At 33.8% G+C, this 12,247-nt stretch overlaps 1 protein-coding gene across 1 annotated transcript in view; it reads left to right on the forward strand.

Moving 5' to 3' along the window:
* The window catches only part of PRLR (prolactin receptor), a 154,320-nt gene that overhangs the window by 7,500 nt on the left and 134,573 nt on the right, over positions 1-12,247 (forward strand). Inside the window, exon 2 of the mRNA XM_030968226.1 lies at positions 10,925-11,017. The gene's annotated coding sequence lies outside the window, so the exon portion shown is untranslated. The remainder of the gene's footprint in view (positions 1-10,924; positions 11,018-12,247) is intronic.

Raw genomic sequence — 12,247 nt, forward strand, 5'->3', positions numbered from 1 at the left:
GTTACTTATTACAATAGAAAATTAAGTATTACTTTTTCCCCTTAAATTTTATGTGACTCATGGTTTTAATCGTGTTTTTCTTTCAACATGACATTGTTTAAATTTAAGTAATGACAAAAATACAACTTCTTTAAACATTTTCTGGGTCAGTTCTAACTGAAATATTCTATTATCTTTTCTGTTGTCCAGTGCTAGATATTATTTGGATTTGTTTGTGAAAAAGCAAGAGAATGAGTATAACATTTTTATTAAATATCTCTAGCTTACTTCTCTTGAAATAGAGGAAGTAACGTTGCTTTCCTCATGAGAGTTTTGACACTTAGATAATTTGTTTCTTTTGTCCCCTTCACTTCTCTTTTTGTGAGCTACTACTTCCAGCCTTTTTGTAAGATTAAAGTGGGTACTTCCATCCTGTGTGTAACATGTCAGCATGTAGAACAGCAACAGTGTCTCCTTGGAGTATAGTTTTCCAGTAATTGTAGCTTCTTGGTTTTTTGAACCTTGTAATTTATTATACTTTGTTTGAATTACACAAGAGAAACTTTTTTAAATTTTCCTTTTTTTGGGTTCCTCTTTTCCCATTCATCTTTATGGCATTTGTTTTTTCTACGATGAATATATCCTCATCAGTGAAGATTTTATTGTTGATAATTTGTTTTCAGGATCCCTTAGACTGTTCAAAGTATGCAGGTGTGGTTCAGCCATGGCTTATGATGCCATAAATTGTAATGTGGAATTTAACAAGCAGAAAAAAACATATGTTTTGCAAGGTGAACTACAGGAAATTCAGGACAAAAATGGAAGAATAAATGATGTAATTACTAAATAATGGAGGTGTCAAATCTGTATAAGTAGTTAGTTAATTGTAATTACAGTTTGGTTTAGCAAGAGATATTTGGAGATACTTCTGTTACTTAGGGGAGAAAACAGTTTGGAGTTGAGGTTTTAAATTTTGGTTTTAATCCAAATCCAGTCATAATCAGTAAAATACATATAGAGACCTAAGATGAATGATAATGCTTAGGAAAAATTCGGACAGGATTCTGTTAATCTGTTGAGAGTTCACTTGTCGACTTACTTTTTAACAGTCTGGGTGAAGGGGTAGTGGCCATAACCTTTAAGCATGCCATTTAAAAATTTATGCTAACTTGTAATGGTGATCCATATTTTACTTTTTCAAAAGTTAATCCTGTCATAAGGCACTGCTTCCCAATTACCCTGATGAGAAACTTACAGTTATTCTCTTCATCTTCAATGTGATGCTGACCCTGTCTGGCTGGTGTCTTGTCACCATTTACACTCTGGACTATTTCCATGTAGTTGAAAGACTTGTCTCAGTTTCTAAGCTTGTTTTCAGAGTTGAAGCATAAAGCATTAAAAGGGAAAAATGAAGAGAGAGAGAGGGAGAGAGAGAGAGCAAAAATGTAAATTATTTAACTTCCTATTTTGTATGCATTGTCCTTGTATGGGTCAAGAAGTTCTTAAGACAACTCTAGATACTATGCCATATTATTCCTTTTGCAAGCCTTATTCATCCTTGTGTTTTAGATAATCAGGTGTAGTATGTATTCCACATATAGTCTCTTTACATTTTTAATGCTGTAATTGTAGTTCTCTGGAATAGTATTTCAGAAATAAATACAGTATTAATTCAAACCCTGTGGTGAGAAAGAGCAAAACTACTAAAGACAAAAAATAGTAGAAGACCAACTGTTATTCTTACATTAGTTCCATTTCCGACCCTAGCTGAATCTTATTCATATTTCTCCAGCCTCTGCTTTTTGTTATGATCCTGTCTTCCTCCCCCTTACTCAACTGATAATACTATAATTTTTACTGACCACCGTTCCTGTGAGCTTACTCAGAAAGCATACTAGCTTGATTTCTACCAGCTTTTGTTTTCTCTTATGCAAGACCTGCTTACTGTCCTTCACATTTCTTTCTGCTATCACCCCTCTTTCCAAATTGTCTATTTTCTCACTCAAGAGGGGACTTTTTTTTTCTGCTTTACTCAGTTGAGATTTCATTTCTTTTCATGTGTATTTCATATCTCAGAAATACTAGAAGACCAAAAATTCTTACATATGTTAATCGGTCTGTAAAACTAGTTAGTGTTCCCTCAAGGATTTTGTATTACAGGTGCCTGGCTATGGCACTTGGGGTGAAAATGGTGGTGCTCTGTTGACAGTTGGGCGGGATAATCTTGAAGGACTCTTCCAGCCCTGATGATTCTGTGGTGTATGAATTTTACATCAGGTCTTGGCAATGTAAGTAGAAGTCCTAATCCAAAAGTATAGCATACCTCCACAAAAGAAAGAAGGCAATGTGTGAGTTTAGGAGAAATAATTCTGCCCTACAATTATAGAGTCTAGCAAATCCTATCACCAGCTCTTTAACAATCTGCTGATCTACAGCAGCCAAAAAAAAATTACAACAAAAAAGTTATGTGTAATATTTAACTTGGTTAAATATTACATATTATTTTAATTATTAACATCAAAGAAGTTACGCCTAAGGTCCTAAAATGCTATGCTTATGATTTGGTGAAATATTGTCATTACGGACAGCTTAAAAATGCAGGTATATCACTGTTACAGTTTTGTTAAGATAAACAGAAATCTGCTAGTAAACTGCTTAATGGACCTTGATTTACCACAGTGTTCTCAAAAACTACCAAGGTATGATAAGCATTTTCATTATGTAATATGAAGCACATACATTTTGTATTGCTGGCACATTGAAAGCTTGGAAACATTTCACCACCTTCAAGCCAGCAAGTATGTAAAGCAGTAAGATAAAATCATTAATAATCAAGTTCAGGATGGAGATTACGCAACCATTAGTGAAGTAATTCTCATTAAAGCAGTTTTTCTGGATAGGACGTGCCTCACAGAACAGGAATGCCACTCTCCCAGAGCATGTCAGCAATGAGTAGTAACCCTGAATGTGAGCAAATTGGAGCAAGAGGTACTGATTATTTTCTTTGGGGAAACAAAAATCACCATTTTTCTAGAAATCTTAGGTATGAAGCTGTGTGGGGGTTAGATGAAGCACAAGCTTCAGATTGTAGTTCAGACTCCATTCATAAGCAATAAAAAATAAAGTGTTTTGAGAGACAAAAAAGAATTAAAGGAAATGAGTTTTTTGTTTAGCTAGAGAACATTGATATATTTACTTACTCAGTCCTTAAAATGTAACCTAAAAATCTAAGAAGGGTTTTAATGATGAATTATTTTAATGGGAAAGAGACATATTTGCTATATCCATGTCCCAGTCACAGAGACTTAGATGCTTAAAGTGAGCTTGTTTTTCATACTTCAGTAATATACCTGCTTATACTGTTATGGTTCCTGAGCAGAACTGATATGTAGTAGCTGCTTGTTGAGAAACAATGTAATCTGCTTAAAAGCATTTCTATTTTCTTCTAATATTTTGGCTGCAGTACTGTAACAGTGAGTGTGAAGATTTGCTTTCAGTCAAGTTGTAAACTTGGGAAATTTTTTTCATATATGTGAACAGTTTTATTTCTGTTTTTATACAACTTAGAATTTTTTTATTTACAATTTTAAATTTGGTATAATATTAAATTCTGTCTTTTTAGATTATGGGGCTTTTCCCCCTTAATTTGGGAGTTTGTTCATTATTTAATCCATTTCATGCTCTTTTTTTAAAGAAAATAAACTCAAATGCTGTGACACAAAACAGTAATCCTTCAACAAAATGACAGCAGCTAAATCACTAGGAACCAGTTTGACTTGACATTATGATCAATGCTGGATCTCATTTGTGACAGGTGTGGTCCTTTTGTTGCTTGTATAGGCAGATTATGTGTTTAAATGAAGTAGAAAATTATACGTTGTGATTTATAGTTATTGCTAGTAATTACTGTTTATTCCATTGCCATGACTCAGAAATCCATTTATGATAGGAGTTAAATACTGAAGATGCTGATGCCTGAGAACATGTGTGAGGTGAAGGTTAAGCCATATTTTCTAGTTTGTTGGTTTTTTCTTAGTTTAGCATTTGACTTTTAGCATGTGTTATTTGGTAGCAGCTCATTAGTTGATGTAACTTGGGACTAATTCGCAGTGTGCTATGTACAGCTGGATACTGAGCTATCCATTTATTTTATTGTCGCTACAAAAATAGGGTGTAACCTATTTTTTAACTGAGGGACAATCTCTGAAATCATGTCTTAAACTAGCAGTTGTAGCAGACAGAGACCATATATTTGTTGTTGCCTAAACTGTGCTGCTTTGGTGATCTTACCCTGAAGCCTTTTCATTGGTCTTAAGTTTAATATGTTTATTACAATTTCATAGCACCATAGAATGGTTTGGGGTGGAAGGGACATTAAAGACCATCTAGTTTCAACCCCCTGCACCTGAATTGTTTTACCTTTGTTGGAAGTGGATATGGTGTTACCATATTTTTCTTTAATTTCATGTTAGACTGTAAGATGTTTTCATAAAAGAAGTTTAAGTATAAAAGAATAATCAGTCTAATGCTCTCCTGTCACTTTTTGCTTATTGTTTATCTCTCACTTTGATCCCATTTTGGTCATTCTGAAAGAATATTTTTACCTTATTCAGTCTTTAAAATTTTACCTGTGCTCTTCATGTTAAATTACTTTTTGTATATGCCTTAGCTTCTAAATTTCCTTTGAAAGTTTATATATGAAATGCTAAATTAAATATTGTTATGAATAGACATGGTTTTACATGTTTTTGGTATGTTTTTTCTTGGTTGCTTTTTGTTTGCTTTTCTGTAATGGAAAGTTCATTAACTCCCTGGTTTTTTTCAAGAATATGGGATTTTTTGCACACACGCAAATAAATTTTGGAAGCAGATGTGATTATAAAGGCAGATGCGTATTTGCATTATGGTGGAATTTTGTTTTAACAGTGATAGATCATATGTGTAAGTGTTTTCAATATTTCAGAATAAATTTTAGTGCATATATCTATTTTTATGTGTATATGTATCTGTCTATATAAGCATATGTAACTCATGTATATACATACATAGTATGTATGTACATAAAAGGTATGTTAAGCTGTCTCATTATAAATCTGTAGGTTAGAGTTGTGAAAAATACTCGCCATTACCAGTTTATTGTTGCAAATGATTATTTTAGGTCTCTCAAAGTATCACCAGCAAAGGTGATGGCCAAGGCAGGTTTAATATTTAAGTGATGGTGCAACAAAGTTCATCAGCAAGATTAATTCTACTTATTCAATGGTGAAAGCACAAACAGGAGAAATTGGACTAGAACCTAAAATCAATCTACCTGAAACTAAAACCAGGCAAAAATTATCTATGTGTAGGCTGGAGATGGAAAAAGGGCAAGGATAGGAAAGGATTAACGATAAAAATGAGTAAGAGAGACAGTCCTGTAAGGTCACAAAATTTGGACTAGACCACTTGGCCCAGACTTGACCAATGATTTAGGCCTAAATGTTTTAACATTTAAACTTAATAGCACATTTAATTGATATTTAAATAATCTATCAAAAGATTCTATTTAATTTACTGTAACCACAACAGTAATTCACCTCAGGCCTAGCTTCCTTAGAAACTTAAATTACTTAACAATCTAAGAGAGCAACTTTCATAGTACATTTGCTTTAGCTTATTCACACTTGCACACATGCAGACCTGAAGGTGTATGCACAAGGTAGTCACTTGTAAAAAATTTCCCTCAAGGTCAGGGAAATACTCACATTGGATGCTTTTGCATCTTCTCAACAGGCTGAGCCTCAAGGACCGGGGTTATCAGTGCAGGATCCATTGTCATTGTTCACTGGTCCTCCGAGTACAGGACTTCCTGAGAGGTGCCCTACTCCGAGAAATTTGCTGATCACAGACCACTGCAGGCTAGAAGAGTTCAGAATTATTTATGAGGTTGCAAAAGACTTCTAAGATCATCACCTTCAGCCTCTGACTGGTCACCTCCTTGTTGCTAGACCATGGCACTTAGTGCCACATCAGGTTGTTTCTTTAACACTTTCAGGGATGGTGACTCCACAAACTGCCTGGACAGTTCATTCCAATGAATTCAAGTCTAACAATCTGTTCTGAGAAGAAATTCCTTCTGAAAGGACAGGTCTTCTTGGGACCACTCTTTCTAGAGTCATAAAAGAATTGGCTTAAGTCATAATAATCTTCAATCTTGGCCACAATTCAGGTAGTAACTTCAGTTACAAAAGTGTTGTTCCGCTGGAGTTGTTATTCAGACGAGGAAAAAAGTTTCCAAAGTGGTTTGTGCTACACAGCACAAGTTCTTGGGAGCAGACAGTATTTTTAATCAGCTCAAGAGCTTAGTCCAGGTGCTGTTTGTCAAAGCTGAGGCCTAATGAGCATTTCTGAGATCACAGTGCAGCCGGGGGAATGCACAACCACACTTACTCAATGTTTTTTGCTTACTGCATAAGACATATTTTAAAAGATACATTTTGAAAAATGAAAATGGGAATGATATGCAACTTGCAATTACTCTTCTTGACCCTGAGAGAAAATCTTTATCTTAATTTAAACAGTAGTCACTGTCAAAAGAGGAAAGAACAATAATAATGGAAAGGGAAAATTAATTTTGAACTGGCATAAGAATCTGCTTATTTTCAAACATGCTGACAGTTTTTTAAAAATAATACTATATTGATATTGGGAAAGAAATAATGGCTTATACTGTCTTTTAAATATTTTAAGTTATTAAACTGGTACAAGAATTACTTGGTACTGTGTAATGTAACTGATTATGAGGAGAATAACCTGCCCTAAGATGATGGACTGTCTGTTAATTATTTCTTCCTGAAGTGAGGTACATGATTTTTAAATCAAGAGAAAACTTGATGCAGGCACAGCTATAAAAAGTGATTATTTTCTAAATTAATAAGGAATCATATACCTGTAAGACTACTAAGTTAGCCTCTGAGGAACACGAAAAGCAGAAGTTGTATGTGCTAAACACTAAGGAAAATGTATTTCCTGCCCTCCGTGCACAGTCTCTCCCAATCTCTGGAATTAATATTCCTATCAGGCAAACACAGCCATGCAGTCTCAGAATTATTAGATAAATAATTGGATACAGAATTATAAGTCAGTACAAATGAATTTCCATTGACTTCCTTTACTCTTTATTTGCATGAACAAAGTAGATGCTGATTTTATATTCTAACGGTCACGTCTAAATGGCTTTGAGTAATGTTTTATTAATAGAACACTTGGTTGCCCATAAGGTGAGTTAAAGTGCAAACTGTGGTCAGGATTAAGACTGATTGTTTGCGAGCTGGTAAAAGAGCATTGGTAGCCAGGTCTGGGTGTGTACCAATAAAGTGTATGCTGCTAAGAGGAGTTTTGCTGCTGTACCTCAGACTGTCCCCCATATGTGATGAGTCAGAATTTGTTCTTGGAGTCTGAAGAAATGTTTACAATTCTGGAGTCAAAACCAAATTGGATAACATAATGATGACAAATCTCAATCCATGAAGTATTTGGTCTTGATTTTGAAGAGATGTATGAATGTATGAGTGGACTATGTCCTAGGCAGCTTCCTCTTAATACTGAGGAGGATTTTTGGAGTATGATTGCTATGAACTGGATCTACTCAGGAACAGTTATTTTGTGAACATTGAAAGCTGAAGAGGTGTTTGTAAAATCAACAGTGATTTTGGTATATATGATGCACTTTTTGTATTACACATAATGTTTACTTTCTATAACCATAGCTTTTTTTCTAAATTCATCTTTTTATTTTCATTTTATTTAAGTCTGCTTGGAGTAACAACAGAACCAAAAGGGGAACAAGAAACAATTGTACCATTTAACTAATCCTCTCCAGCAATATTAGAACTAGTTATTGATATGTTAATCACATCAATAGTGATCTGTAGATAATGCCAGTTGCTGTAGGTAGTATCAATCATCAGTAGTGATCTGTAGATAATGCCAGTTGCTCTTCAGACATCAAATGGGCTAAGGCTTTGTGGTAGTTAATATTAGAAATAATTCATGCTAGTTTAAATCCTCAGTTGCCTTTAATTATAGATTTTTTTGTGAAAAAAACAACTTCACCTTTTCCTCATCTCTGTTAACCTGCCGTTCAAAATATGCAACAGAAGTTTTCTGCACTGGGCAGAGTTATCAAAAGTTTTGTACATGCAATCATACAGTCTTTCATTATTTGTTGACCTTTGAGCAATCTTCTCCAATCTTTGAGACAGCAGGGAGAAAAACTATGCATCTCTGTCTTTCAGATAATATTATTTGCTTTCATAATTATCACAATAGATAAATAGTTTGTGGATGAATTACACAGCAGATGCATCATCATTACACTTCCAAGTGCAATGGGACAAAAATTTGGCTCTTAGCCATCATAATGACATGGCTTAACTAATGTGATCAGTCTTGAAGCAAATTGAATCAAAATTTTCTTTCCCCGGGGAATAGAATTCCAGAGGTATGTTTTAGGCAGCTGATATGATAAATGACTAAACACTTTTTTGTGCTATCCAGGGATGGCAATTATGCTTTATTTGTACCTTTCATAGAAAGAGATCTAAAGAGCAGCTTGCTCATTTTTTCCTTCTTTGGATTTTTCCATTAGTGTATCTTCTCCAAGACAGTGGGTGCTAATTCCAGTGAAATATCCTCATTAAAGGGAAGCCACCTCTTCTGGAAGTGCATTTTTGTTGAGTTGGACTTTGCTACAAACCTTTGCAAAATTCAGGTCTGCTGAAAACTCTTCTTACTGTTAAATAAAGAAGAAATAATATGAAAAGGACCTGTACTGCAAGAACATAGTATATGCATTGCATATAAAAGCTAATATACAAGGCAGGAGGTATCTGCTGCTTCATATTAAAAAAGTTAAAGTTAAGCTACTTTCCATGACAACTATAGCATTTCTGTCTCAGAAACAGCTTCCATGCAACTGAGATGATGAGTTTAAGAATGGAGTGAATGAGGAGTGTAGGATTGGAAGTCATTCAAGGGACAAGAAAAAAGGAAGACAGTGGATGATAGAGAGTCACTTGGTTTGAGGGGGGGGCAGTAGTGACACAAGTTGGAAGAATGTAGCTTGCTAGTCAGAGTGAAAGGAATAGGCAACAATAACTAAGTGTGATAACAGAAAGGAACGTAGGAGACAGATTTGTAGTGTTCTGGAGATTGAAATAGAACAGCCTAGGCAAAGAAAACTTGAAAATACTATATTTCCTTGTGATAGTTCTTGTGATTAACTTGTGCAAGTAGCATGAGTTTTTTACCTGTGCAAGTAGCATGAGTTTTTTACCTATCACTAAAATTCAATTTTTTTCCTCAGCTGAGAATCCTTTATCTCTTATTAACTCGTATGCTCCTGTGTCTTGCCTTTAAACACAGCAAGCATCTTACAGATGAGATGATTAGTGACCAGTTGTAAATATATTTATCCATCTGCTTAGGAAGGGATGACTTCTCTACTAACATTCAGAAGACTGACCTAAGAAACAAATACATTGTTGGAATATATATTAGCTCAAGTCTTTCCGGTTCTGTCACTATTTTGCAGACAGTAAGAACATCAAGATTGCAAAAAATCAGTTGATACACAAAATGCAAAAAACTGTTTGTGGGTTGGTTGTTTTGGGGTTTTTTTTAGTCATTCATTTTATATTTCATTAGGAGGTCTTAAATAATTTCAGATTATTGAAACATGATTTGAAACAATGAACATTGAAACATTGGACATTTCTGAACTGTGCAGACACTGACTACTGTTTAATTATTAATCTCAATATAACCTATTTTGTTTTCAAGTTAACAGCACTGAAACTGCTATAAGTATAAAATTCCTGGCATGGAGTTCATTGTGTTATTTGATTCTGAAAATGAAAAAAGATACAATATGTTTAATACTGTTTAAACTTTCTTTTAATATGAAAATGTAATGAATTTGTTGCTCTGTGTTGAAATATGTTCATTGTATAAACAATATTTATTTATAAACAACCCTAGAAGAGTCTCAAACTCTTGAGCAATAGAATATGCCATTTAAAATTTGTAAAAATTTAACAGCCTTCTCAATGCAATTAGAGAACTTAACTCTACAAGGTCTTAGGTAATTTGTTTTGATCAGTTGCGAATACTGAGTTTTTAGTGTGAAATGATTAATTTTATCAACCAGAGACAATCACTTGATCTTTACACACATTTTACATACTATGTAAGACTCTGTGTAGATTATATTTCTCCACATGCATCTAGAAAGGTGATGAAATTTTGAAAGTTCTAAATGGCATATACCATTGATGAAGCATTTGCGATTCTGCTAGGACTGATTTTAAAACAAAACTGATTTTATAAGGCTTACTGTACTGGGAGAAAAGTGAGGTTGAAAGATTTGTCCATGCTTCCTTGTACGATGTGCTGACCACAAAATCAACTTTATTCCTTTGTTGAAAAGGGGCAAAGCATTGCCATGCCATTCTAGCTCTGCAATCCAAAAAATATTCTCTCATAGGAGAAGTATAAACAACAAATATATAGGCAAGCAGGTAGTTAAACATTAATTACTACTGTAAAACTGTTAAGATTAGTGCAGATTTCTTGCATGTCTTAAAGTAGTTGCTGTAATGAACAGTAATTATGATAGAAAAATAGAAATTGGAACCGCAGTGATTGAAAACTGGTATGACAGATACGTAGAGATGCTGGCAATTTGGGTTGTTTCAGTTTGCTATTACTTCCAATAATTACCTCAGCACACTTGAAAAGGCATCATTAAGTATGACAAAAAGAAAAATCTATCATCATAACATTAAAGATTACATTCTCTAATGCTGAAAGCTACATCAGTTTTTAGGAAATTGAAAATTTTATGTCTGATTTACTGTCTGTGTCTAGTGGTCCCTTTTTAACATGTGCTTAACTTTCTTTTCAGGAAAAGGGGCCTGAAAGAATACATAGAGATTTTGAAACAAGAAGTGTGAAACAAATCCTTCTCCTGCTCAGGCCCCCAGCTGTGCAACATGATGTAAGTTATTTAACCATTTTGTCTCTTTTTTTTCCTTTGTAGATAATGAAAGGATATTATTTTCTGTGTGTTTAATAATGCTTTGTTTTGATTACATTCTTTAACAATCATGGTGAAAATTTAATTTTAAAATTTATTTTAATTTAATAGATACAAAAAATGTTAAAAGCCATGAAAGATATTTTGGAAAAAAATATCAATTGAAACCTTACTTAATTACTTTGTCAGTTAAAAATTTATAAAAAATTAATTAGACTTGTAATACTTTGACAAATTATTCCAGCTGACCTAACCTTGAAGTACGTGTGACTGCTTATTGTTACTTCCTTGTGAGTTTGTCCTTTTACAATATTTTGAGCATTTAGAAAGTAAATGTTCTTGTTGTCTGAATTTCAGTAATCTTGTTGTGTGGTTTAAATAATTTAATCCTTCTGGAGTTGTCAAATTCATATTTCAGTGCTTAAGTCCCAATGGTCTGGAAGGATCTAATCACTAGTGGATCCAGGAAAAGATGTCATAGGAAAGAAATCAACAAATTCTGATATATAAGTTACAGAGAATACGGGGAGATATCAGAATTCTTAGAAGAAAAGAAACATTTAATTCTCTATATGAATCAGAAAAGTCTGACAAGTTTCAGTTCAGTATCCATGTTAACACAGTACTAGCACAAAATCTATCTCACAAATACAATCTTTCAACTGATCTGTTACAGTATGATTAACATACAGGCATAGTAACTTAAGGAAGTACATAATAGAATTTTTAGGGGAATTTCTTGGCTACCTAGATGGGTGAAACCCCCTCTGCAAAAAAAAAGAGGCAATAAATAAGTTGTTTAAGAAGTGAGGATTTTGCATCCTGAGTAACCTGCGTTTGAAGGAAGTGTTCATAGCTCTAATGATTTTCAGTTAACTGACAAGACAGATGTTACCTCCGTATGTGCTAGGAAAGCCATTCACTGTAATAAAGTATCAATTGTGATCAATATGTTATTTGGAACTTGGTTTTTAATGTAACTTTGGTTGTTTGAAATATATTTTAATGTGATATTTTATATGAGATTTTAACATGATATTGTACAAATATATTTTAACATTATTTTTATCTTCATTGTTACATGACTGTTGTAGGAACGTAAGGACTTGGGGAGTAGGTGTGAGCATGAACTACATGTGAGAATCTTGTTTTTAGTCAAGAACTAACCTTGAGTGTGCCTGTGTTCTTTTT

Source organism: Camarhynchus parvulus, chromosome Z, assembly GCF_901933205.1.
Source record: "Camarhynchus parvulus chromosome Z, STF_HiC, whole genome shotgun sequence".
NCBI classification, from domain to species: domain Eukaryota; kingdom Metazoa; phylum Chordata; class Aves; order Passeriformes; family Thraupidae; genus Camarhynchus; species Camarhynchus parvulus.